General features: G+C 33.8%; 1 protein-coding gene across 2 annotated transcripts in view; it reads right to left on the reverse strand.

Annotated features, from left to right (window-relative positions):
* The window catches only part of elfn1a (extracellular leucine-rich repeat and fibronectin type III domain containing 1a), a 214,651-nt gene that overhangs the window by 118,637 nt on the left and 68,967 nt on the right, over window positions 1-27,047 (reverse strand). The window contains exon 2 of one of the 2 annotated variants that reach the window (XM_056453928.1): window positions 24,243-24,337. The exons of the other annotated variant lie outside the window; for it this stretch is intronic. The gene's annotated coding sequence lies outside the window, so the exon portion shown is untranslated. The remainder of the gene's footprint in view (window positions 1-24,242; window positions 24,338-27,047) is intronic. 2 annotated transcript variants of the gene reach the window in all.

Here is a 27,047-nt window from a genome sequence, read left to right on the forward strand (position 1 = left end):
TTGGAGTCAATAAATGATACACTATCTTGACTTTCACAGCCATTAACATTTTTTCAAATATCAACCCAAGCTGTGTCTGTGGTGATATTTTTTCTAAATGATATTGCTGTTGGGATATTATGTTGCTTTGATTTTATCTACATTGCAAATATGTATGTTTTATAGCATTTAATGTGGAATGATCAGTGAGTAGTGAATAGTTGCTTAACTGTCTTAATAATGTGACTGGCAATGATATTTTATCAATTGGTCGCCACTGGCTTGCTTGGTTTGGTACTTGTGGAACTGCGCATCGATGGATTTGCTCTTCAGTGTTTGGACTTTCAGCAGTGAAAATCAAATCACACTGAAATGAACTAAATTGAAGTTTAACTCTGAAAACTGGATTGACACAGTTTTTTTTTTATTTAGTAGAACTTCTATGTTGAGGTGCTTTGACAGAATCTACATTGTAAAAGTGCATTAGAAATAAAAATGAATTGAATTGATATTTTATGGTAGTTCTGTTGTGTGTTGCTACAAGTAAATAAAGCAGTAAAGTGGCACTAAAGGTTACACAAATATATATATTGTACTAAACATTACCTTAAACTTAACTGAAAGTATTAAAGTAAAATATATAAACACAATATACATACATTTGGGGTAACATCCATGTCACTTTGCCTTGTTTTTAATGGTCTTTTGTCAGACCATGTTTCATGGCACTCACATCACATCAGAACATCACAAATGCTAATTTCAATTTTGAGTGATGAAGCAAGCAGAGAAGATATATATATATATTCATTCATTTTCTTTTCCGCTTAGTCCCTTTGTTAATCTGGGGTCGCCACAGCGGAATGAACCGCCAACTTATCCAGCATTTGTTTTATGCAGTGGATGCCCTTCCAGCTGCAACCCATCACTGGGAAACACATACACACTTATTGACACACACATACACTATGGACAATTTAGCCTTCCCAATTCACCTGTACCGCTTGTCTTTGGACTGTGGGGAAAACCGGAGCACCCGAAGAAAACCCACGCGAATGCAGGGAGAACATGCAAACTCCACACAGAAACACCAACTGACCCAGCTGAGGCTCGAAACAGCGACCTTTTAGCGACCACCTACTGCACCACTGCGTTGCCATATATATATGTGTGTGTGGCTTCTCTTAAAAAAGATAAAATGAATCAGTTATTAGAAATGAGTTATTAAAAGTATTATGTTTAGAAATGTGTCAAAAAATCTTCTCTAAACAGAATTTGGGGAAAAAATAAACGGGGGCTAATAATTCTGACTTCAAGTGTATGGATGGATGGATGATGGATGGATAGATGGATAATGGATGGATGGATGGATGGATGGATGGATAATGGATGGATGGATGGACGGATGGACGGATGGACGGACGGACGGACGGACGGACGGACGGACGGACGGACGGACGGACAGACAGACAGACAGACAGACAGACAGACAGACAGACAGACAGACAGACAGACAGACAGATAGATAGATAGATAGATAGATAGATAGATAGATACTTGCTGCAAGCAAAAATTGATATCAATTTACAAACCATATACTATGGTAAAATTGTTTGAGGTTAAAGCATTGTATTGTCCAATGAACCATGTGAAGGTTATTTCAACAAGTATTCATTTCAGCTGCATGGAACCAAAATAAATTGTATGTACTGCATAAGTAGGTTTTTGGATTTAGGAGAACCACATTTCCAATGACTATTGGAATATGGCTCTTCAAATAAGGTGAAATGTGCTATTTCTTAACTAAAACAAGAAGAATGTCAGTTTATACTTTGAGTGCAGCCTGCGCCAGTTAAATAATTGCTGTTGAATATGAATGAGAATGCTAACACAAAACTCCAGTTAAAATAGACCCCTTCGGCTTAAACAGATTGTAATTGAAAAGCTCGACAAACACATTTTTCTTTCTCCAGAAATTTATGTCAAAATGATAAATTTAAGTACACTTGTCTCAGCAAACTTTCAAAGGCACAGCAGGAGGACTTCACAGTTTACTTGAATTAACAATCTTATTAATAATGTTTAAAATGAATGTAGTTATTTTTATTTAATTTTTTTACTGAAATACCTGAAATCACAAAGTATATACAGAAATGTGAAGAAAAAACACAATAGGCTTCTTGTTGTTAATCAGGTAAAAATATATGTTTTTTTAGAGGCTATTGACACGTCACTCATGCTCAAGCTAGTTGTTTTAGATGTAGACGCATGTAAGAATGCAGAACGACATAATCTCAGCATTTATACTTTCCAATACATTATGCTCTTTTTTCCAGGTGAACGAGATGCAAAGAATCTCAACCTTTAAGGAAATATCATTTAATAACCAAATTAGCCAACTAATCAACAACATTCAAAACTCAACCAAGATGCAATGCTGATTGAAGCAGTACATTGAAAACAGGGCTATACGATCTAGAGCCTATTATTTCACACCAACAAGAAAAACAACACACTGACATGCATAGGAAGTCATGATCACATAGGGTTGATCAAATATGTGATTATGTACAATATTAGCTAGCTGTATTTTACAGGTAAGGTAAAGTAAGGTAAATATGACATATTTTTAACTATTTAAACCGTAAAATCATAGCTAGCCAGAAATACTTCATATGGTTCCACACATTTTAGATGTAACATTCTGCATGAATGACCCTTAAAGGGATTGTTCGCCCAAAATGAAATTGTTTCTATTTATTTATTTACTCTGCCATTTGTGGTATTAAACCTTTATTTGTTAAAAAAAAAAAAAAAAAAAAGAAAAACAACATAATTTATTTAAAAGAATGCTAGTAACTGGAACCCACTGACTCCTATAGTATGAAAAATATATACTATGGAAGTCAATGGATGCCAAAATATCTTATTTTGTGTTCAACAGCAGAAAGAAACTTGGTCCCACTTTATATTAGGTGGCCTTAACTAATGTGTATTAATAATTTGTTAACACAATGTACTTATCGTGTAACTACATGTTTTACATAGTGCTTATGATTGATTAAATATCTTTATGTGATTGCACCTCTAATTATTTTTGTTATTACATTTGTGATTACACTGTTAACCATCCCTTACCCTTTAAACCACAGGTGTCAAACTCAGTTCCTGGAGGGCCACAGCTCTGCACGGTTTAGTTCCAATCCTAATGAACCCTCCTATTATCCTTGGGGTCAATTTGAGCCCATTCAATGTTAAATGTATGTAAATATATAATTGACTTTTTTTTCTTTTGACTTCATATTGAATGACTGTTCTTAATATAATGGGGAAAACTTGGTAAACATAAAATGAACATGACATTTATTTTTTAAATGCCCTGTACACATTTTGTCACATTTTGTCACATCATATTCTTTGGTCTCTTTTGAACTGACCAGTGTTCTCCAGGGTCTTTTAGCTGTATAAAACATAAGAAATATTTAAAAATCACACATTTTTGTTTTAGGTGATAATAAAGTCATTATCACATGCTATGAATTTATAATATGCAGTAAAGTTTTATCTGTTAAATACAATAAAAATATCAAATAAAAAACAAACACATCCATACCTGTAGTACTGCAAGAACCACTGACAGTTCACATGACATGGGGGTAGGGGGAATATAAATTCTCATGAGAACTTTGATATTTCCCATGCCATGGGGGAGGGGAAAACCTAATTCTTGCGAGAACTTACATAATTGTGTTCCAGTTCTTGCTAAAAGAAATTGTTATTATTTTCATTTTCATAACAAAAATATATGCCAATTAAAAAGTAAAAAACTAATAAAACAACAATATATATATATATATATATATATATATATATATATATATATATATATATATATATATATATATATATTCTTTTTCCAATAGGTAAAACAGTGAGTTCATGCTGATTTGTAAATTTGTCTATAGTAATGCAATAGGTAATATGTATGTATAAGGGGCAGGGAGTGGGGGGTTGGGACTGGGGAGTGGGGGGATGTATTTCTGAGTGTTGTTAAGTAGCCAACAAAGACATCAATTACCTGACACTAACCTTTTTGGCAAAAAAAAAATAATAATAAAAATAATAATAATAATAATAATAATAAAAATCATATTCTGGAGGGTTTAAATTGCTGGGGTCAAATTGACCACAGTGGAAAAAAGGTGTTAGCAGATTTTAGGGTAACAGGAGGATTAAAGACTGATAAAACTAATTGAGTCCTTCAGGCTTGTTTGATACCTAGAGATAGTTGTGTTGAACCAGGATTGCAACTAAACTATGGTGGGCTGCAGCCCTCCAGGAACTGAGTTTGACACCCCTTCTAAAACCACCCTTAAAACTAACCATACAACCAAATCTCCCTCTAATCCTATGCCCGTACCCACCTGCACCAGAAGTGTTCTGCAATACATTATGAACACAGTAAATACATTGTATTTTTGTTGAATTACAGTACATATTAGTTAAGGCCACCTAATATAAAATGAGACCAGAAACTCAGTGGTTTTGAATAAGCGAAGATTGAGTAAACATGAGGTAATTTAGATTTTTGGGTTAACTATTCCTTTAATTAATTTAATATATCAAAGCTGCCTGTAAAAAAACAAAACAAAAAACAAGCTGCTTCATTATAATTACGGCAGAAATATGGAACATATTTTAATCAATATGGAGTGGAGGTCCTTGAATATTTTGTTAAACAACTTCAGATAAAAACGGTTGAGATACAGATACAAATGATCTCAAAGCTAATAAACATTGATTAACAGTCTCAAATACCCAAATTAGATTCCAATGGGTCTTTAATGGTGCACTAGGAAAAAGTGTTCAACAATATAAGTGAGGGGGAAAAAAGTTTGAGAAGTTTTTGTGATTGAATTTTGATTGATTTGGTTTCGATTTTCACACTCCATTTTCTCTGAATCCCAGCACAGCTGAGCCAAAACCATCTGTCACAGGTCACATCACAGTCTAAGAGAGCCAACTTTGGCTGTAATTCACGATAAAATGTGCAGTTATAATACTTGGGCTTTGCACATGGCGAATAACCCATAATGAAATAGCAGGTACAAGAAATCTTGAGTCATAATAAAGTCTGCTTAGTCAGAATCGCTTTTCCTTGAACAAGCATAAAGACAGTTTAAGCTTTGCATCTCGCCCATAGAGAGCATGCGATTCAGAGCCTAAATAAAATATGTTGCTTAAAAAAGCAGAAAACACCCAAGTGTGGTGGAATTCCTCAATCGATATTGAGATAATTGCATGCAGGTCTCATGCAGCCTGTTTTGGCCGTTTACTTGGAGAACACTCAATAATGGAAAGATTCACTTGCGGAGTGTTTGCACTCAGGGCATTAGTCAACGTCTGGGTATTGATGGGTCGTGCCACAGTTGATTCATTAAAGGGACTTAGAGGAACTAGTAATGCACTTGTGGATCAGATAAAGCCACAATGCTGACATGCAGCCAAACATTTGGCAAGAGAGTGCTCAGCAAGGCGGTCTGCCATCAGACTTGCAGTAGTGTTAAAACAAGCCCCGCTGCGGACCTCACACACTGCTTCTGTGCCGACAAAACAGACTCAAATAGACACATCCTGCTTTAAATGAATTGAAGAGCTTTTTCTGATGTTAATTAAAGTTCAGCTTTGTTTAAATTAATCATCAAAATATTAATTATGTACTGTAGACAATTCTGGTTAGGGACATTCAGGGACATTTTATGCTCTTTAATTTGGGCATATTTAAGCCAAGTGTTTAATTTATGAAATGTATTTACACATTCATGTTGCTTTAAATCTATTAAGACTTTCTTTTTTTTTGGTTGCTTGTTATGCGTCTATGAATGACTAAAAAGACAATACGGTTTGCATGTATTTATTTTACTTTCTAATGTTAACAATATTATTGCTTAGGTTTAAGGTACACTGCAAAAACACTAATTAATTAAATGTTGGATGAACAAACCTATTTACAACCTATATTGACCTATGTAAATGAACAGTTCAGATGCAAAAGCCTCTAAGCACCATCTAAAATGTTCCTTTAAAAATTGGTATTATTCTCAGAATCCTATGTCTACGTTCAGTATTTTCATTTTAATGGCAAATAATCAGTTATTCTCATTGGCTTTAATGTGAGATAACTAAACATAGACATAGGAGGTTGAGAAAAATGCTAATTTTATATGAAGGTTAGAGGCAGCACTCTGCAAACGTATTTAACAATGCTAAATGATAAGTTTAATAAAAAAAAATCCAGTCAACATTCAGAATGGCTAGGCTAATGTTGATTGGACTAATACAATTTTTGGTTGACTTAATCAAGCTAATATTAGAATCTTATAAAGAAGAATACAGTTGGAAACAAGTTATTGCTATTATTTTATATATGATCAAGGTATAGTATTAGAGTCTTATAAAGAGGAATATGGTTGGAAACAAGTTATTGTTATTATATATATTAAGGAATAATCAACAGCTTGCCATGTGTTAAAGGAATTTAATGCACAATGTGGAGGTGGAGGAAGTTGTTCACGGAGCTGTCGCTGACCACCTAGAGCCAAATAGCTAAATGTTTTGGTCTAAATTTCCTCATACATAAACTTCCAACTTGACTTTAAAATAACTATATGCTTACTTCAAAAACTGTTTATATATATATATATATATATATATATATATATATATATATATATATATATATATATATATATATATATATATATATATATATATATATATATATATATTATTTGTTTTTTTTTCTTAAATCAAATAATTAATTTAATAATTCATAAAAATTTTCTTAATTTTATTTATTTATTTTTTGACATAGTGAATGGTTGAGAAGTTATTTTCAAACATAACTTAATATTAACACAGTGGCCAAGATAGCTCAAACATGCAGCAAATTTAGAAAACACATGCACAAATAGAAAATCGAGAATATAAATTGAGAAACAATCTTTATCAATGTGACTACACATAAGCACATAAATTGTCATAACACAAAGCACAGACCACAGCAGAAATGTATCTGGGAAAAATTACAAAAAAAGGACAAACCCGACTGCTTCTTGTTTAGAGTCAGCAGCACATAAATACAACAAGGAACTGTACAACCAGGACTCCAAAAATAAACAAACAAACAAACAAAAAAAAGAACTTTCAAATCTCCAACGGGTTGACTTTAAATATGAAGCAGCTGGGTTTGTCACTTTTTTTTTTATTTGGTCAGTTTTTGTCACTTTTTTTTGGGTCACTTTTTTGTGACTTTTTTTTTTTTTTTTTTGTCTATTTGCATGTGTCCCAGTGCATTTGTGTTCTCTCGGACACTGTTAAAAAGCTTTCAGAGTCACTTTGATTCATAGATGTTGCTAAAGTCACATAGAGTCAAGTTTTGAAAAAGTTAAACATGCTATTTAGCAGTAGATGGTGGCCATTTAACTCTAAAGCAAGCTTTACAGTATTATATTTGTGCATATACGTTAGATAAGTCAGTACTGAAGCCAAGTCTGGAGCGAAAAAAATAACTTATGATAATGATCCAAAATTAGTACACCCAAACTTAAATGTTAGGGAAAAAAATGTAAATTAAAAACAAATCAAAGAGCAGGATTCAAGAGAAACAAAAAAAATCCAAAATTTTGTTGAAGTTTTGTAGTTTGTAATTTTTTCTCAAATATTTTGCGTTAATTTAAATGTATTATCTTCATATTTCTAAAGACTTTTGATGACTAAAACATTATTTTAATAAATATATCCATTTAACAAATCTGATTTGTTCAAATGCATCAAAAATATATGACCTATGTTCATTAAGAAAAAAAAAATAAAATAAATGAATAAAAAAAAAAATGTATATATATATATATATATATATATATTAGGGGTGTAACGGTTCACAAAAATCATGGTTCGGTTCGATGCGACACAGTGGTGTCACGGTTCGGTATGTTTTCGGTACAGCAATAAAAAAAGAAAAAAGGCCGAAGATTTCTCTGATTTATTTTTTTTATGTATTAAAACTAACATCATAAAGTATGATCTTATTTTTTTTCTTTTACTTTAAACAGTGATAGAGCTATACTTCTGGGGTTTCTGCTTAGCAGCTTAAAAAATTTAGGCGCACCAAAAAAAATTTAGCCGAACGCACCAAAAATTATGAGTACTGTTACTACACGTTTTATTTTAACAGATTCAATTATATATTAACACTCTAATCACAACTAACAAATAAACATTTGCATGCGCTCCCGGCCCTGCACGCACTGCTTGACGTGAATGAGATGAACAGAGTTACGATAATAACTATGCTGTTCTCATGGGTGCTGTCTGATTTTGCACAGATGATATTATAATTTATTATTTGGAAACGTCATCTTAATAGCAATAACGGTCTTTTCATAAGCTGCAATGTTAGTTTCATCTCAGTGAATGCATGCTCTTTAGCGATGGAGAACGCGGTGCCAGTCACACAACTGACAGCATCGTGATGATTAAATAAAGGATTATATAACTTTAGAACATCTCGTGCTTAAGATGTGTAGATTCAGGGGCAAACACTGTTAACTTACCTGAAAACTCCGTCCCACTAGCTTTATGGTGAATGCTGTTGTCATTTTCATAGTGGACTTTAACCACAGCAAGTCTTTTATCCACTCTTCGAAAAATGTAAATGCTGAATTGACATTCAGCACATGATCACTAATCAGATTTGTCATTAGTTGTAACTCTGCTGGTTTCTAAAACTAAATCTGTCAGTATTATTTTCATTCTCTCGGATTCAGACCTTTACATTTTCGTGGCTGTGGCACCCTGTCATCGGAACTGAGTGATTGACAGCTGATATTAACCAATCCATTTGCGTTCTGTTCTAGCGCAGTGGGCCAATAAGAAGAGCATGAAGGTGGGGCAAGCATTGCGGGCTTTTTTGTACTTATTCTCTGAATCATTCGGTTTGTAATGCGTACCGAACTGAAAGTCTCGCACCGAATGGTTCAATACGAATACGCGTATCGTTACACCCTTAATATATATATATATATATATATATATATATATATATATATATATATATATATATATATATATATATATATATATATATATATATATATATATATATATAGCATATATGTGTGTGTGTGTGAGTACTAAAACTATTATGATTAGAAATGTGCTGAAAAAATCTTCTCTCCGTTAAACAGAAATTGGGGAAAAAAATAAGCAGGGGGGCTAATAATTCTGACTGCAACTGTATATATTAGAGACTGAGTAAACAAAAAATGGTGGAAGTGAACTATTAAAAAAACAGCTGAGGGTTTTGTTTTGTTTTGTTTTGTTTTGTTTTGTTTTGTTTTGTTTTGTTTTGTTTTGTTTTGTTTTGTTTTGTTTTGTTTTGTTATAGTGAGGGGTTGTGAAGTTGCAAAAATGCAAAAATAGAAAAACAGTTATAAATTGAGAAAAAATCCTCATCAATTTGACAGCACATAAGCACACAAGATGTCATAATACATACAAATACAGAAACAAGCTGAAAATTGCACAGACCACAGCAGAAATGTGTTTGGGGACCTTAAAACTTACAAAAAAGGGCAAACCCGACTGCTTCCTGTTCAGAGTTAGAGGTATATAAAAACAACAAGGAACTGTACAACTAGGAGCCTAAAATAAAAAAAATAAAAAACCCTCACCTTTCAGATTTCCAATGGGTTAACTTTACTGTACATAGGAAGCTGTTGGGTTTGTCACCTTTTATTTGGTCCCTTTTTTGTCACATGTGTTCCAGTACATTTGAGTTCTCACAGACACTGTTTAAAAAGCTTTCAGAGTCACTTTGAGTCATAAATGTTGTTAAAGTCACATAAGGTGATGTTTTGAAAAAAATTAAACATGCTATTTAGCAGCAGATACTGGCCATTTAACTGAAATGTTACAAGCAACTGTATACATTGTGCAACCAGGTTGTACCTACAGGATAAATTTCAGCACCTGGATATGAAAAGTACTTTGGAAATAGACACAGTCACATATTTCTAATGAGACTGGGTTCTGAATTTTATAAAAGCAAAAAAGGCTATTCTATCCAACAGAGTGGAAGGGAATTAAGGACTGTGGTTGCTCAAAAATGACAAAACAGCACCATAAATGTAAAAAAGCCATATTTCAAGTCATTTGAAGTTTTATAATATCTTCATGAAATGTGTTTCATAAAATATCTTGACATTTTTTGTCATTAGAGAATATGGTCTGAATCACTCTTTTGAGTCAGATCTTGTGAATGAATCTTTTGATGCAGTCCGCAAATCACTGACTTGGTTTTTAAATATAATTTCATGGACACAAAAGACTTGGAATTCAGCATAAAAGACATGCGGACTACTTTTCTGATACTTTTGAGGTAGTTTTGAATCCATTTTGAACTTCAAAGACCTTGCTGACATTTTTAAATTCACAAAGAACAGAAAGACACACATTTGAAATTAAATTAAGTTGAGCACATTATTTAAATCCCATGTCCTTTTAAACAACTAAATTCACCACACTTTTTCCCCATGCAACATATAATTCATTACAGGATGATGACTCCCAGATAATATTTTCTGTATTCCTGGCACAGTGACTCTCACCAGTGCATTTTCTGTTCGACTTAATAAAGCGTAATTGCTGGCAGCAATCAGTCTATTACGCGACTTCCTCTCATTTGAATCATTTAAATCACTTGAAATGGATTGTGGCACAATGAATATAATTTTTCAGACTTTCAAAAGGAGGATGAGCAATTAACGCTTGCCGATTAAGCCTACATCAGGCAGAATACATCTCAAGAGTGACTGAAGAGAAATGGAAACACTCCCTCCGAGGTGATATCTTTCAATGACTAACCTGACATGATTAAACTTAATCAATTAAACATTTCTGAGAGAAAAATTAGACCCATTTTCACATGCATTATCATCGACGTAAAGGTTTTAGATAGCGTAAACTATAGCAACAGTGCAGCTTGCAAACCATAAAGTCACACTTTAGTACGATTACACTGGTATGTGATTCAAATCATATTATATTAAAGGTTTCCAAGCAATGAAGGTGTTGGAACACTATTGCATTTGCTCTGATTTTTCTCCTTAAAACAACAAATTTGGCAGGATAGTCCCAAATATCCCCCAATAATCAGTACACACAAACACACATGCACACAGATATTCAGTGGAATAATAAATATATATGTACGTACTTATATCCTGGATTTCTTTTTACAGGTATAAAATTATTCCACCATTTTCTAAGCCAATTTTATAAACCAACTGTTTTATAAACCTATTTTTAAACTGAATTTATTTTTTAATGCTAGTTTTAATGTTAAGTCAATGTATTTTCAACAATATTTGCAAGGGCAGTGCTTGACTCCCAGTGAAAGATACAATGTAAATAATGACAAAAAACAAATATTTTTATATTACTTTAACTAATTTAAATCACTTAATCAGGTTTCAACTAAATATTTGGTAACACTTTATTTTGATGGTCCATTTGAGTATTCGTAGACAGTCTGCTAAATATCTGCTTACTGTATATTGCTCCTTCAACAGACATTTACAGTAACTGATTATGTATGTATGACATTTAATTGTCAACTTACACTAACCCTAACCCCTTGATTTTCTTTTCGGCTTAGTCCCTTTATTAATCCGGGGTCGCCACAGCAGAATGAACCGCCAACTTATCCAGCACATGTTTTACATCAGCGGATGCCCTTCCAGACGCAACCCATCTCTGGGAAACATCCATGCACACTGACTCACATTCATACACTACAAACAATGTAGCCTTCCCAATTCACCTGTACCGCATGTCTTTGGACTGTGGGGGAAACCGGAGCACCCGGAGGAAACCCACACGAACGCAGGGAGAACATGCAAACTCCACACATAAACGCCAACTGACCCAGCCGAGGCTCAAACCACGCAACCTTCTTGCTGTGAGGCGACAGCACTACCTACTGTGCCACTGCATTGCCATATATATATATATATACACAAAACATTGGTAAAAATATTTGTAAAACATTTGTAAAAAATAGTGTTAGCACATATATATTGTGGCTCATTCACTATGTTTTTTAATAATTATTTTATATTTTTGAAATATATTTGAAAAAAGAATAAATATTATGGTTTAGGTGTTTGTTCTGGAGCTCTTTTCTAAGACGAGAAAAACAAAAGGACAGGAAATGAGTTTAGAGACATCAGCCAAGACAAGGCATTGTTTCTCAGCAGCTAGGCTTGTTCAGCAACAAATAACGGCAGTCTATATTTTGCTTGTTGACAGCACATTCACTTCTGCCCTCCTGCTTTGTGCTCTCTGCTCGCCGTATTGTTTACGTGTGTCTCCACCGGGTCCTCCTCATTAGAAAAGGGCCACGATGCCAACAGATGCAGGAACTCCCGTCGTGTCAATCACAGCCAGCGCTCCAACTATCTTACAGCAATGACATGCCAATCAATGCCCCGGGACAGATTGATGAGCCAAGCAATACTCTTTGGAGGAGACCAATGCCCAATCCATTTTAGATTTCACAGTAATTCTAAGATTATCGAAGTGATTCATTACACAAATCTAAACAGCAGGAATTTACTCTGACTGAATGAAGAGCCATCAGCTGAAATAAGATGGCACATAAGATGGCTTAGACATGTACCATAGGTGATGTGAATGCTGCTGAAAATGTGTGAAGGTGAATGAAAGAGGCTTATTTCACAGCAAATGTGCTTTTTTTGAACAGAGTCACGTGTGTCATGCACATTCAGAAGCCCACCAGCTTATCAAAAAGACATTTAGTTACTTACATGTCATTAGACCGTCTTATCTTCTTACAGCCTGTTATCAAAGACTAGCTGTGATGCAAGCTTTTTTTTTTAATGAGATGGCATTGAAAACAAAAGCTGTAGGTAATAATTCATTAATATCCCTTTAACTGCCTGCCCTACCAAATGGTTGAACATATTTAAAATAATAACTGTTAAAGTCATTGAAAGAATGATTTTAATTAATGGTTTTAATTAATGGTTTACACACACATCATTGTTGGTTTACAAAAAAAAAAAAGTCAAACAAACATAATCCTGTTGCACTACTACTATAATGTGAATGGATGTTGACAATGGAGTGTGGATCCAAATGCAGGGTTTATTATGCAGAGAATTGTCAGGCAGATACAGTCAAGACTGGAACAAACAGATGTATACAGGCAAATCCAGAGACGTGGGCATAAACTGGCAGATGGTCAAAGGCAGGCGGCAGACAACGTAAAACAAACAAAACAAAGCAAAGATAAGTACAAGGCAAGACAAGGCAAGGGAACTGCGTCGTAATGTTCACAGTAACAGTATTACAAGATTCAGCAAATTCTGTGTGTGTTTGTGTGCTGTATAAATAGTCCAACTACTCAGTCCTTGAGCAGCTTCAGCTGTGTGAGTGTAATAAAACGGGATCAGGAACCGGTGTGTGTGTGGTGCATGACTGGAACTTGTAGTTCCTGAAATGGCGCATTTGTAGTTCGTTAGTAGTTTGTGTGTATACCAGCGCTTTGCACAGGCTGGATCGCTGGTGATCGTGACAACTACACTTGATTTTGGTTTTATTGTAAAAAAAAAAAAGAAAAAAAGAAAACATGTAAAATGAAAGTCTAAAATATTTTATGACAACAAAACGATGATTTAGTATTCATTATGTTTTATTTTTTGATTGTTTTTAAATAAATTGGACTTACACTTCATATTTTCAGATTTTCATATTATTTGTATAAATATATGTACTTTTACCATAAACTGACATATCTACCATTTGGTAGAGGTTGATATTTTGCATTGAGTGTGTTAAATAGCGACATTAGGAGTTAAGAAATGCTGTCCATTTTGTTTCTTGGTGGGGCAGTTAAAGGGATGTAATGTGCTCAGCATAATTAAGTACACCCCATTTTTAAAATGAAATTTTTATTCATTTCTCAGTGAATATAGGCAATGTATTTTGGTGCATTTAAACTAAAATATAACAGATATATTTATTAAAATAATATTTTAGCCACTAAACATATCTAGAAATTGAAAGACAAGACAATTAAATTCAAGCAAAATATTGCAAAAACTAAATGACAACCTACAAAATTTTGACAAAATATATTTTTCTATAATATATAAATTTGGGTGTACTAGTTTTTGAAGTTATTTTTCTATATATGCATACAGTACTTAATTATTATTTTTTTAATTTAAGATGAAATTAAGAAATTGATGGTTTTATTCAAGAACACAATAAAATAAGTTAAAGTGCAATGAGTAAAATAATTTGTTTGTTCGTGCATTCATTTATTTATTTTAATGTATACATATCCATACCATAGTTTTTTTCAAACACATTCAAAAACATTTTATTGATATTTTCCACCTGTCGCTTAACCTAGCAGCCGTGCCAACATGCTTTAAAACCACCTCTATTGTGCCAGTGCCCAAACACTCCAGCCCAACATGCCTGAATGACTACCGCCCTGTAGCACTCACACCCATCATCATGAAGTGCTTCGAGCGGTTGGTCCTGGCACATCTGAAAGACTCTCTGCCATCCACACTGGACCCACATCAGTTTGCCTACCGTGGCAACAGGAGCACAGAAGATGCCGTCTCCATAGCACTGCTCTCTGTCCTCACACACCTGGACAATAAAAACACTTATGCACAAATGCTGTTTGTTGACTTCAGCTCAGCATTCAACACTGTCATACCCTCCAACTTAGAGACCTGAATATTGACACGTGTCTCTGCAACTGGGTTATGGACTTTCTAACTAACAGACCTCAGAATGTTAGATCAGGCCACATCTGCTCCACCACCGTCACAGCCCCTTCCTCTACTCCCTTTTTTACCATCGACTGTAGGCCTGTAAACTGATCCAACACCATCATCAAATTTGCAAATGACACCACAGTGATTGGTCTAATCAGCAACAATGATGAGATTGCCTACAGGGAGGAGATACAGCATCTGGCCACTTGGTGCATGAACAATAATCTGCTCCTTAACACCAACAAGACCAAGGAGCTCATTGTGGACTTCAGAAAAGGACGAACAGGCTCACATGATCCCATCCACATCAATGGGATGGCCATTGAGCCTGTCTCATCCTTCAAGTTGCTGGGGACCCACATCTCAAGGACCTTTCCTGGACCACCAACACCTCCATCCTGGTCAAGAAGGCTCACCAGCGCCTATTTTTCTTAAGGCAACTTAAGAAGAACCAGCTTTCATCAGCCGTCTTGGTGAACTTCTACCGTTGCACAATAGAAAGCATCCTGACCAACTGCGTCACAGTCTGGTATAGAAGCTGCTCTGTTGCTGGCACTGCAGCGGGTGGTAAAAACTGCCCAATGCATCACAGGAACCACACTGCCAGCCACTGAGGACATCCAGCACACAGTATTCTTAAGGACATCTCTCACCCTGCTCACAGACTGTTTTCACTCCTGCCTACCAGCAGGCGATTCAGGCTCCCCTGGACAAAAAACAGCAGACAGAGGAACAGCTTTTTCCCCAGAGCTGTCTCCCTCTTGAACTCTGCCCCTCACTGACTCTTTTGCCCTCATAATACACCCATCACTCTCCACTAATTTATACTCCTCACAATCACTGCACTGTTTAACATTTGCACATTTAAAAATTACACATATTCATTGCACTACATTGCACTGATTCACTTATTTGAACTGGACATACCCACTGCACATGTACATTTGTAATTATGTACACACCCACTGTACATACACATTTGTAATTATGTTTATCTATCTGCACACTTCTGATTATTAATAGCATCCTGTACATATATTCAGTTAGTGTAAATTGCTGTTCATAGCTAATACAACCTGTATATAATGTTGATAGTACATCCATCTGTAAATATCACCATAGTTTTTCTATAACTGCACTTTATAACTTATACCTGTATCCTGCACTTGCTGCTATTGCACTGCTGATTAGACCTAAACTGCATTCCGTTGCATTGTACTTGTACATGTGTAATGACAATAAAGTTGAATCTAATCTAATCTAAAACTAAGACCAATTAATAATCCAAACAAATGTTCCATTTATTAGGATTTATGATTCATAGTGTTTGAGTTGAGAAAAAAACTTTCTGGTTTCATTGGTAAACTACTGATGACATTACATCTTTTTTATTTGCATAAGTTGATATATGCACATTATCTTTAGTACAGATATATTTATGGGGACATTTCATAGACATAATTATTTTTCATGCTGTATATTCCAGTGTTGGCGTGGGTTTCCTCTGGGTGCTCCGGTTTCCCCCACATTCCAAAGACATGCGCTATAGATGAATTGAATAAACTAAATTGGCCGTAGTGTGTGAATGTGAATGATTGTGTATGGGAGTTTCCCAGTTATGGCTGGAAGGTCATCCGCTGCATAAAACATATGCCGGAATAGTTGGCGGTTCATTTCGCTGCAGCGATCTCTGAAATAGAGACTAAGCTGAAAGAAAATTAATGAATGAATTCTGTATATAACTCAATATTCTATCGCACTACCCCTAAACCTAATGCTCAATGGAAACAATCTTCATTTTTGCAGTTTTCTGTGCGATGTTTTCCTCACTGGGACCAACAAAAATGTCCTCACAAGGACAAAAAGGTACTGGTATTGCTATACGAGTACAAGACACACACACACACACATACACATTTGTAAATTCCACACGTAAATTTAGGCATCACATCATTCTGATGTATGGAAAAAGAAAAATGTTCGTTTTGAAATTTACAGAAGATCAGCAAAAATACTGTAACATTAAAATAAAGGAAATGAGCACAATTTATGTTCCCAACATCTACTGACACATAACCTATATAAAATCCCATTATATTGCACATCCCTGTTTTATTTTCATCACATTTTAGATTTTACACCTACCCTTTTATTCCTTGCTCTAATTTCTCACACGTGCATTTCCTGTCTGTGTGTGCACATATAATATGTTCAGTGGTTCGGTATAACAAGACTAATGACACAATAAAAACATGTTTTCTGCTCCCTTGAAGGCATCCTGGGTCGAGCGGGCATGTAAAAATGCTTTACAACACCATTTGGCAATTTCTACACTGCAAACCTCATCTGTTAAATTACTGTTAAATGCATGAAACACCCATGGTCTTGCAGGATGAAATAAACATCCCAAACCTCCATAAAGTATTTCATAGGTAATTGCAATGACTCAAAACGGCACAAACCTACAACACAGTAGCTCGAAAGGAACATTGTTCAGATTCAGGACAATAAATCATAATAGTGCTGTGTTGAGAAAATTAAAACAAAGCATTTTCATATAAGATGCAGAACCTATGCTTATCTTTATGGAGATCATCCATATTTAACTTCTCGCACTTAAAAACTTACGTCTGTCATTTTAAAGAAATTGAAGTATTTTATGTCAGTAAGATATACAAATATATTTATTGTATTTTTAATAATATTTTTTATTTTAATATATTCAGTAACGTGTTGTTGTTGTTGTTGTTGTTGTTGTTGTTGCTTTTTTTGTGGTTTTTCACTTTGCTGGTTAGTTTTGTACTTTTTAAAATACCTTTCGGGAAAAAAAAGGTAATTTAAAGAATGCCGGTTGCTGACACCTCTTACCTTCCATAGTAACCTTTTACTTGAAGGGTGTGTTAAAAAAACTGTTATGAAACCTTTATAATCATGACATGACAAACTATGACAACTGTTATTAAGTTATTGAATGAGTTATGTCCAACCCAGGTTAATTATTGGTACTTACCCCTGTATACATTTCTGGAGATTGTGTAATTTGTCGCAGGAGCTACGTTTTTTTTTGCCAGAGGTCGCTGTGTATGCTTTTTTAGATATCAAATTTCTTTCGTGAGTGCCATTTGCGCCTGCTTTTCTCACGTTAATCCTCCAGAGACTGCTGTTGACTGACTGACTGACCGGCTGACCGACTGACCAATTCTCCAGCCACCCCCTTTTTCTAAACTCAACCGACAGTGTTTTCTAAAGCAGTCCAGAAAAAGAAAAGCTCTTTCTCACCCTGTTATTTACTTGTTTATTTTATTTTTTTGCCTTTTGTTTTTGCTTTTCCTGCTTTCTGGAATCGTTCTTCATTGGACTCGAAGCCCGTTGTCGTGGTCAACTCCTCTCTGCATCTCAAGTCTGCCAATGTACATTGCGAGCTACTGGACAAACTGATAACAGTGCAAAAGCCATATGTGGGTAAGCGGTCAGCCGGTAGCGCAAAAAGAAACAGAAGCCATTGGTGGCGTCATACCGGCCCGTAGCATTTGTTTTAAAGATGAAATGCAGCCATACATAGCTCTAGCTACATAATTCACACTCTCCAGAAATGAATACAGGGATAGATTTTCACAATGAGCTTGTGTTGGTAATGTCATTTTAAATACAATAACATTGTTTGTTATGACAACTGGACATAAACTAATATATCACAACCGGGCTTTATTTTTGTCAATATCAAACCTTTTATTTTTTTTTTTATTTATTTTTTTTTTTTCACAATTAAAAGGTTTTGTCCATATTTGACCTGTTGTGAAAATCTCCACTTTCGCAGTCCTACCTCAAACACGTACCTCGAACACAGCATTTGTCAGATTCATCACGAAACCTTGCTCTCAGAGCATAAATAATTTACCCAAGCAAGTCATATCAAATGGAACTTAAAAAGGTATTTGTCTTTGCTCTTGAGTAATCCAAATGTTTTCCTTTGCACTGAATGTATTATTCATCGAGCCTTTGCACGCTGAGGCAGAGATTGTGCGCACCTGAATGCGACTCCAGCGTTCACACTTTAGCTCACGGTGACAGATAGCAGGTTTCCATGAAAATCACCACAGACTTGGAGTGCTTTCAGATGCATGTGGTGGCATTAGCGTGTGTGAAACATGCCGCTAAGTCTCCGGCGCTATGGTTTTAGATAAGACTTGAGCGTTGGCCAGACTGCTTGTGATGCAGGATCACAGTGAAGGATCTGTCTCTCTCGCTCTGTTTCATTCCCACTTGGTCCGGCTCTAAGGATTTAATACCATTATTGATTTCTCCGTTTTAAAAGAGAGCCTTTCAAATGGCATCAGCAAATGAACTTCGAAACTTTGTCCTCCAGCGTGCCTTTGAACTCTGGGATTTGATGAGGAGGTGATGCTCGATTGTACTTGAAATTAGGAGTAGTTGATTCAGAATTGTACTTAATTAACCGTGTGATGTGATGATTAATTCATCAAATTAATCAATCGGTGTTGTAGACGACATTGGTTCATAAAATTTGTGTTTGAATAAATCCAAACAGAGTCCAGAGGAGTGGTGAGTGTACGTTTTGTACATTTTGCGATGTTTTATTCTGGAAAAAAAAAATTCTAATTGTGGGGCTATCAGCGCTTTCTTTGATTGCACATAAGTGAGCCAATCAGGATCATCTCAAAGGCCAAGATGAGAGATTTTAAGCCCAAATTTAAATTCATGCCACTAGCAGATCTACTTGTGATGTGCTAAAAAAAAGAAAAAGAAAGCTTTTTCACATAAGGTGAAGCAAAAGATGCAGCGCAAACTCATATCTCTATGGAGATGATCTACATTTTTAAATCAGAGTTCATAAATATCTCACGCTTTTGGAAAAAAAATTAGCTTGACAACAGACTTAGAGACATTTTATGGTCAGATTAAATGTTAAATTGCTGGCCACTACATAGTTGAAATAATTTAAACGTGAAAGGAATTTCATAAGATATTTTCAATGACATTTGAAACTTGAATCTGTTTTCTTGCATATTTAAAGTCATAAAATGTTAATATTTATAATATTATTAAATTGAACTCATAATATCAACACTGTTTTAAAACAAATAACAAATCTATTCATATATAAGTAAACTATTTGTGTTTCTAGAGATTCATTAATAGAATGGAAATGAATACTTGACCCTTTAACAGGCATCGTAACCACCTGGTTGACGTTTTTTCCATTGGTTATCATTATCAAAGTTTATCTTAATATTTATCAGAATTGTGACAGTATATTATTTAATCCAAGATGTGGGCCAAAAAAATGGTTAAAGGGTTAAGACAGAACCTCATAATGTAAAAGGAACTATGACATTTGGAAAAATTACAAAAACTGTAAATGTAAAATCCTTTCAAATATGTAAATGGGGTGTTTGGAACAAGTCAAATGCAGATAGAACCTTCTAATAATAATAATAATAATAATAATAATAATAATAATAATAATAATAATAATAATAATAATAATAATAATAATAATAATAATAATAATAATAATAAGTTGTGAGTTGACTCACATTTTCAAGGCAGCTGGTGAACTTGAGTTTGTAAGTTTAACCAAGTGAAACGTTTTGCAGTGACCGAAACGTATAACTCAAGGGTGGTGATTTTTTTGTTTTGTATGTCTGTGTGAGTTGAATGAATGGTCACATTTTGATTAGTTTGAATATGTGCAGAGGTGGAAAGAGCACTTTTACCCAAAAATGTAGTGCAAGTTGAGTAAAAATATCTGTTGTAAACTGTAGTAAATCTGTTGTAGTCAAAGTATGAGTAATAGGTAGCCCTTTTAAACGTACTCAAGAATAATAAGTATTACACTGTAAAAGGTTGATGTGTTTACATCCAATTTGTGCACATGTGTAAAAACGTAACAATATGTAGTGCATTTAGTTATCGTTTCAGACCATTTCAGTTTTTGTTTTTGCGAATCCATCAGAGGCCGCTGTGTATGCTTTTTCAGATCTCAAATTTCTCTTGAGAGTGCCATTCGCACCTGCTGTTCTCTTCCACCAGAGGCCACTGTTGACTGACTGACTGACTGACTGACCAAACGACTGACCCACCCTCCTCCTTCCCTAAACCCAACCAACAGTGTTTTCAAAAGCGCCGATTGACAGGCCCACCGACTTCTCTAAACCCAACTGACAATTTTCAAAAGCAATCCAGAAAAAGAAAAACCTTTGACTCATTTTTACCCTGTTTTCAGATATTATTACATTCTCACCTTGTTATTTACTTGTTTGTTTTACTTTTTGGCTTCAGTTTATGTCTTACCCGCTTTCTAGAATCGTTCATCGCGGAACTCCAACCCCGACGTTGTGGTCAACTCCTCTTTGTGTCTCAAGTCTGTCGACCTACATGTTAAGCTACTGGACAAACTGGTAACAGCGGGAAAGCTGTCCATATGGAGGTAAGCGGTCAGCTAGTAAGTGTGAAAAAGAAAGGTGTCATACCACCCCATAGTGTTCGTTTTGAAGATAAAATGCAGCCATACGTACTTCTGGCTACATAATCCGGGATCTCCAGAACTGTATATAGGGGTGTGTTTTCAGAATGAGACTATGTTGGTTATAATCCTGGCGCTTCATCTACTTTTTAAATTCACATTTGAATTTGAAAATGAAAACCATTAAATAAATTTACTTTTACATACAAGAAAAACATTCACTGGACAAAACACAGTTTTAAAGAGATACTCTATCGAAAAACTTTAGCTGCTTACATATAAGTAATTGTATCCATATTTTAAGAAATCAGATATAAAGAGCAACATTGGAATGCAAAGATGGGAACCATTTCATTGTTAAAGTGCACATAAAATGTATGAACGCAGTTGAGGTGATGCATTTTATGTAATAAGTCTATCACCTAAAGCAGTACAGAGCAGCAGTAGCCAGCAATATACATTTCACTTCTTTTTTGATTTGTTTGAAATAGGATTTGGATGTTAAACATAACAATCTCCCATTTCTCCACAACAACCACTCTGAACTGCATGCCAAACAACAGCAAACTCTAGAAATTCCACTGGGATGGAGGTGCTGATTTCACCTACCACTGACCTCTCTCTGGGCCTCCCCAAACACACACACACACACACACACAGAGATACACTGGACTGACTCCCAGATCAGTTTGTCTCATGCTGGGACAGATCTTGTATTGTGGACAGACGCCCTGGCTTGTGTTTTCCCCTAGACAAACTACAGTATTCGTATTACATTATACTACGACTCATGCCATATCGTTATCTGCAGTCAATCGGCAGCTCTCATAAGGAGAAGCAATCCTATTTAATGCTATCACTACATTTTTGTTTTGAACTCTTTTTTTTTTTTTTTTGGAGTTTAAGCAATGTCATCTGACTGATACTCTAATAATGACATGAAATATCACACAGCAGCAGTCCTGAAGAATAAGTGTTTGTGTTTATGAGGTGATTGTTCATACATTTAGGTATTTTGGAGCATTTGTTTATATATAGTGGAAACAAAAATCAGTGTTCAAAGTTATAGTTCAGAGTTCGGGGTCAGTAAAATTATTGATTAATTGATGGGTTGGTTGGTTGGTTAAACTGATTGATTGATTGATTGATTGATTGATTGATTGATTGATTGATTGATTGACAGGTTTTATTCATTAGTAATAATATGATTTTTTTGGTAGCACTTTATTTTGAGAGTCCCTACTGCACATTTTGTTGACTAAAAGTTGTTTTGCTACTGCAGTACATGCCAATTACTTCTCATTTGAGTATTAGTAAACTGCTTAATATCTGCTTATACTGCTCCTTCAAAAGATATTTAACTCACTATAAAAAACTTTACCTAACAGTCTACTTATAATTTATTGAGAATTAGTTAGCATGCAGATTTTGGAACCAGAAAAAATGGAACCAGATGGTATATGGTTGATTTTAGAATAATGGGCTAATTTTGCCCATATTGTTTGATTACACATTTTGGTTCTAGAAGAGTGAATTGTAGAATGAGTGCATTTTGCATCTCCATAAAAACAATAGTATTTTAAAAAGAATGTTATTCTTGTGTATTTGATATATGTGTTTATGTAATATTGTATGTAATTTTATGTTCTCATCAAATAAATGTATCCATGATGATTTTAAAATATTCTTTTAAAAAATGACAAAATGACACAAAACTTTATTTCATATAATTTAGAACTATTTAATTATTTAATTTACCAATTTAGAAATCATTGCACACTATAGTCTGAATATCTGAAGTTAACTATAAAACGTAAAGTACTAAGTAAGAAAGCATTTTATTTTGCAAAACAAAGATAAACAATGAGTAATATCATGTTATTTTAAGTGATTTTAACATCATTTTTTAAAGTTACAAAGATCCAACTAGATTTTTTTTACATTATATACATGTAATTTGTTTTTAACGTAACATTTTTAAATCAGCCCCCCATTTTTTTTACAAACATATAGTTTAATTCAGAATTATTAGCCCTCCTGAAGTATTTCTTCCCCAATTTCTGTTTAACGTAGAGAACATTATTTTAACACATTTCTAAACATTTCTTTTATCTTTGCCATAATGACACTACATAATAGTTTACAGTATATTATTCAAGACACTAGTATTCAGCTTAAAGTGCAATTTAAAGGCTTAACTACGTTAATTAGGCAAATTAGAGAAATTAGGCAAGTCATCGTATTGTATAGCAGTGGTTTATTCTGTAGACAATCAAAAAAGTATTGCTTAAGGGGGATAATAATATTGATTAAATATTTCTATAAATATTTAATAATATTTAATATTATTAAAATGGCTTTAAAAAAATTAAAACAACTTTTATTCTAGCCAAAATAAAACAGGAAATGCTATGAAAAAGTCCCTGCTCTGTTAAACATCATTTTGGAAATATTTGAAAAAGAAAAAAGAAAAATCACAGGAGGGCTAAAATTTTGACTTCAACTGTACATTCTGTAGCGCTAAAGTGTTGTTCCCTTTGTTGACTGGGATTTCTGCTGTTTTTGTTGTCTAAAACCTGCAAAATCTGATCATCTAATGGTCACAATCTGTCACTTAGTCCTACTCAGCAATGAATATGCTTGACTTTTTTCTGTTTGCCTTGAAAGCGTCTCACTCAGTGGGAGCCTGACAGTGATTTGTCACTACACTGGCACCGGGTGGCTTTTGCCAACTTCATTAGAACAATGAATCTGCGAGGGCCTTTTCCAGTAGGAGCCAGCAGGACGTCTGCACGCATAAATGGATAGCTTGCCTAATGAGTGCCTGTTCAGTGTCTTTCACTTAATTAGTTTGCCATGCCTTCAGTCAGTAAATAAGTCTGAAATGTACACACCGAACTAATGATGCTCGAAATCTCCCCTTGAACTGATCTTTGTTGACGCTTGGTTGAAAAGAAACGCACCACATCTGTGCCGCTGTTGTCTTGAACTGAAAAAAACAAGTACATAACAAGTGTGTAAATATCAGATTAATAAAGTCACAGGTCATAAACAGTAGTATTACTTATGGAACTTGCATAATATATTTACAGCATAATGTTTTACACCTCTTTAGAACACTGACATTTCCACAATGAAGAAAACACAAATGAAATTACGCAGTCATGAAGTGTATAAAGTGTATGCAGACATGAAGTGTATGAAGTGTACCTGATCAATAAAAATATATATATTCTATGTGGATCACAAAGTTTGCCAAATGAATAATAGATGAATAAATGCGGCATAGTTAAAAAAAAAAAAAAAAAAAAACATTTAAAAATATTTAAATGTAAATTCAGAAACTAAAATAAGAAATATATTGACAATTCGCTAACTTATAACATAATGTTCGTTTGTTAGTTAGTTCATTCGATTGTTCATTCGTTTATTCATTGTTTGTTATTATTATTATTATTATTATTATTATTATTATTATTATTATTATTATTATTATTAACACTTTTTTATTTTTGGACAATATATTAAAATTTGTATATAACTTGTATCATATACATACATACATATACATATATATATATATATATATATATATATATATATATATATATATATATATATATATATATATATATATATATATATATATATATATAGATATATATTAGACATTTCTTCAAATATATGCATAGGTGTATGTATATATACATAATAAATCTACACATTACGAACACTTAATGTCAAAATGTTTTACTGTGACAATTGCAATACATTTTTGGTCAGCACTATATTTTTTTAATTCCAATTTTATTCAAATATTACATTTAACATTATCGTTTTTCAAGTTTTATACATTTGTTTATTGTTTAATAAATACATGTTAAATTGTAAATGTTTATATTTATTTATTTGTTTATTTATTAATGAAATCTCTAAATTGAGTTCACAAAAAATATTGCAAAGACATATATGTGTATGTATATATATAGGGCTTAGTCCCTTTATAAATCTGGGGTCGCCACAGAGGAACGAACTGCCAACTCATCCAGCATATGTTTTACACAGCAGATGCCCTTCCAGCTGCAACCCATCCCTTGGAAACACCCATACACTCTCATTCATACACATACACTACAGAAAATTTAGCTTACCTAATTCACTTATAGCACATGTCTTAGGACTTGTGGGGGAAACCGGAGCACCCAGATGAAGACCACACAAACACGGGGAGAACATGCAAACTCCACACAAAAATGCCAACTGACCCAGCTCGAACCAGCAACCTTCTTGCTGTGAAGCGACCCACTGTGCCACCGCGCCGCCCACGTATATAAACAGATATCTACAATCTGATTGTAGTTACAGCCCAGTTCTCTGTGTGTTCTGAGATGCTTTTGTTTTATTAGGCACAAAGTAACACATAATAATTTCACACAGTACACACACTTATATTATGTCAAAAAAAAAAATGTTTTAATGCAATTAATACCAATTACTTTTGCCCAGCACTATTTTTTATTGCCAATTTTCTAAAAATATTACATTTAACATTAACATTTTTAGATATAAAATCAAGTTTTATTCATCTTATTTATCCATTTATTGTTTGTTTGTTTGTTTGTTGGTTTAATAAATACATGTTAAACTGTACATGTTTATTTATTTATTTATTTATTTATTTATTTATTTATTTATTTATTTATTATTTGTTTGTTTTCTATTAATATTATTACATTTTTATTGCAATTGTTTATTTAACTTGTTTATTCAAATGCAACATTTAACATAAACTTTTATTTTTATTTATTGCAAAATCTTTAATAAATTGATGTTACATTGTAACAATATTTATTTATTTATTTATTTATTTATTTATTTATTTATTTATTTATTTTTATGAAATATTTTTATGAAAAAAAAAACATTAACAAGAAAATTGGTGGAAAATATATATTTTACAAAAAATAAACCCAATTTCTACAATCTGACAGCAGTTTCAGCCTGGCTCTCTGTGTGTTCTGGGATGCTTTTCTTTTACTGGGCACAGTAGTAAGTGTGTGATGTAACGCAAGGGAGCCTTTAGAGAACAACAAAGAACATCTTTTTCTTTTCAACTGATAAATCCTCCAGCAACATCATGCTATGAATGAAGAGGAGATTCGTCAGCTCAGCCGTTTCTTCTAAAACAAAGACTTTCAAACTCTCAAAGTCACCACAGTTTTCCTTCTTTTTTTACACACACCTGCTTCTCCAGCAACACTCCAATCATCCTGCTGATTTGAAATGTAATTAGTTGCACAGTACACAAGATCTTAAGAGAAAATAACTCATTATCTATTGTTTGGATGTTCATTAAAGAGGCTTGGCTAATTGCTTGTATTCACACAGTCAAAGTGTTTGAGACTGACAACTGTATTTACAAACAGGTGTGACTCTCAGTTAATGCTGTTTATATAATATATTTCTATTCTTGTGTTAGTTTTTGGACCAAACTGTTTTTTTAACTGGTCTAGTTGGTTATTATTTTTTACAAATAATATAAACATGTCTGAAAACTTGTACATTTATTTTGGTATATCATGCAAATAAAGCTCTAAATGACAATATTTTTAAAAAAATAAATAAATTTGGGAGAAATGTCATCAGTAGTTTATAGAATAAAGCCAAAAAAGTAAATAAATAAAAACGAAATAAACTGT

This window comes from Danio aesculapii, chromosome 3 (assembly GCF_903798145.1).
Source record: "Danio aesculapii chromosome 3, fDanAes4.1, whole genome shotgun sequence".
Classification (NCBI taxonomy): Eukaryota; Metazoa; Chordata; class Actinopteri; order Cypriniformes; family Danionidae; genus Danio; species Danio aesculapii.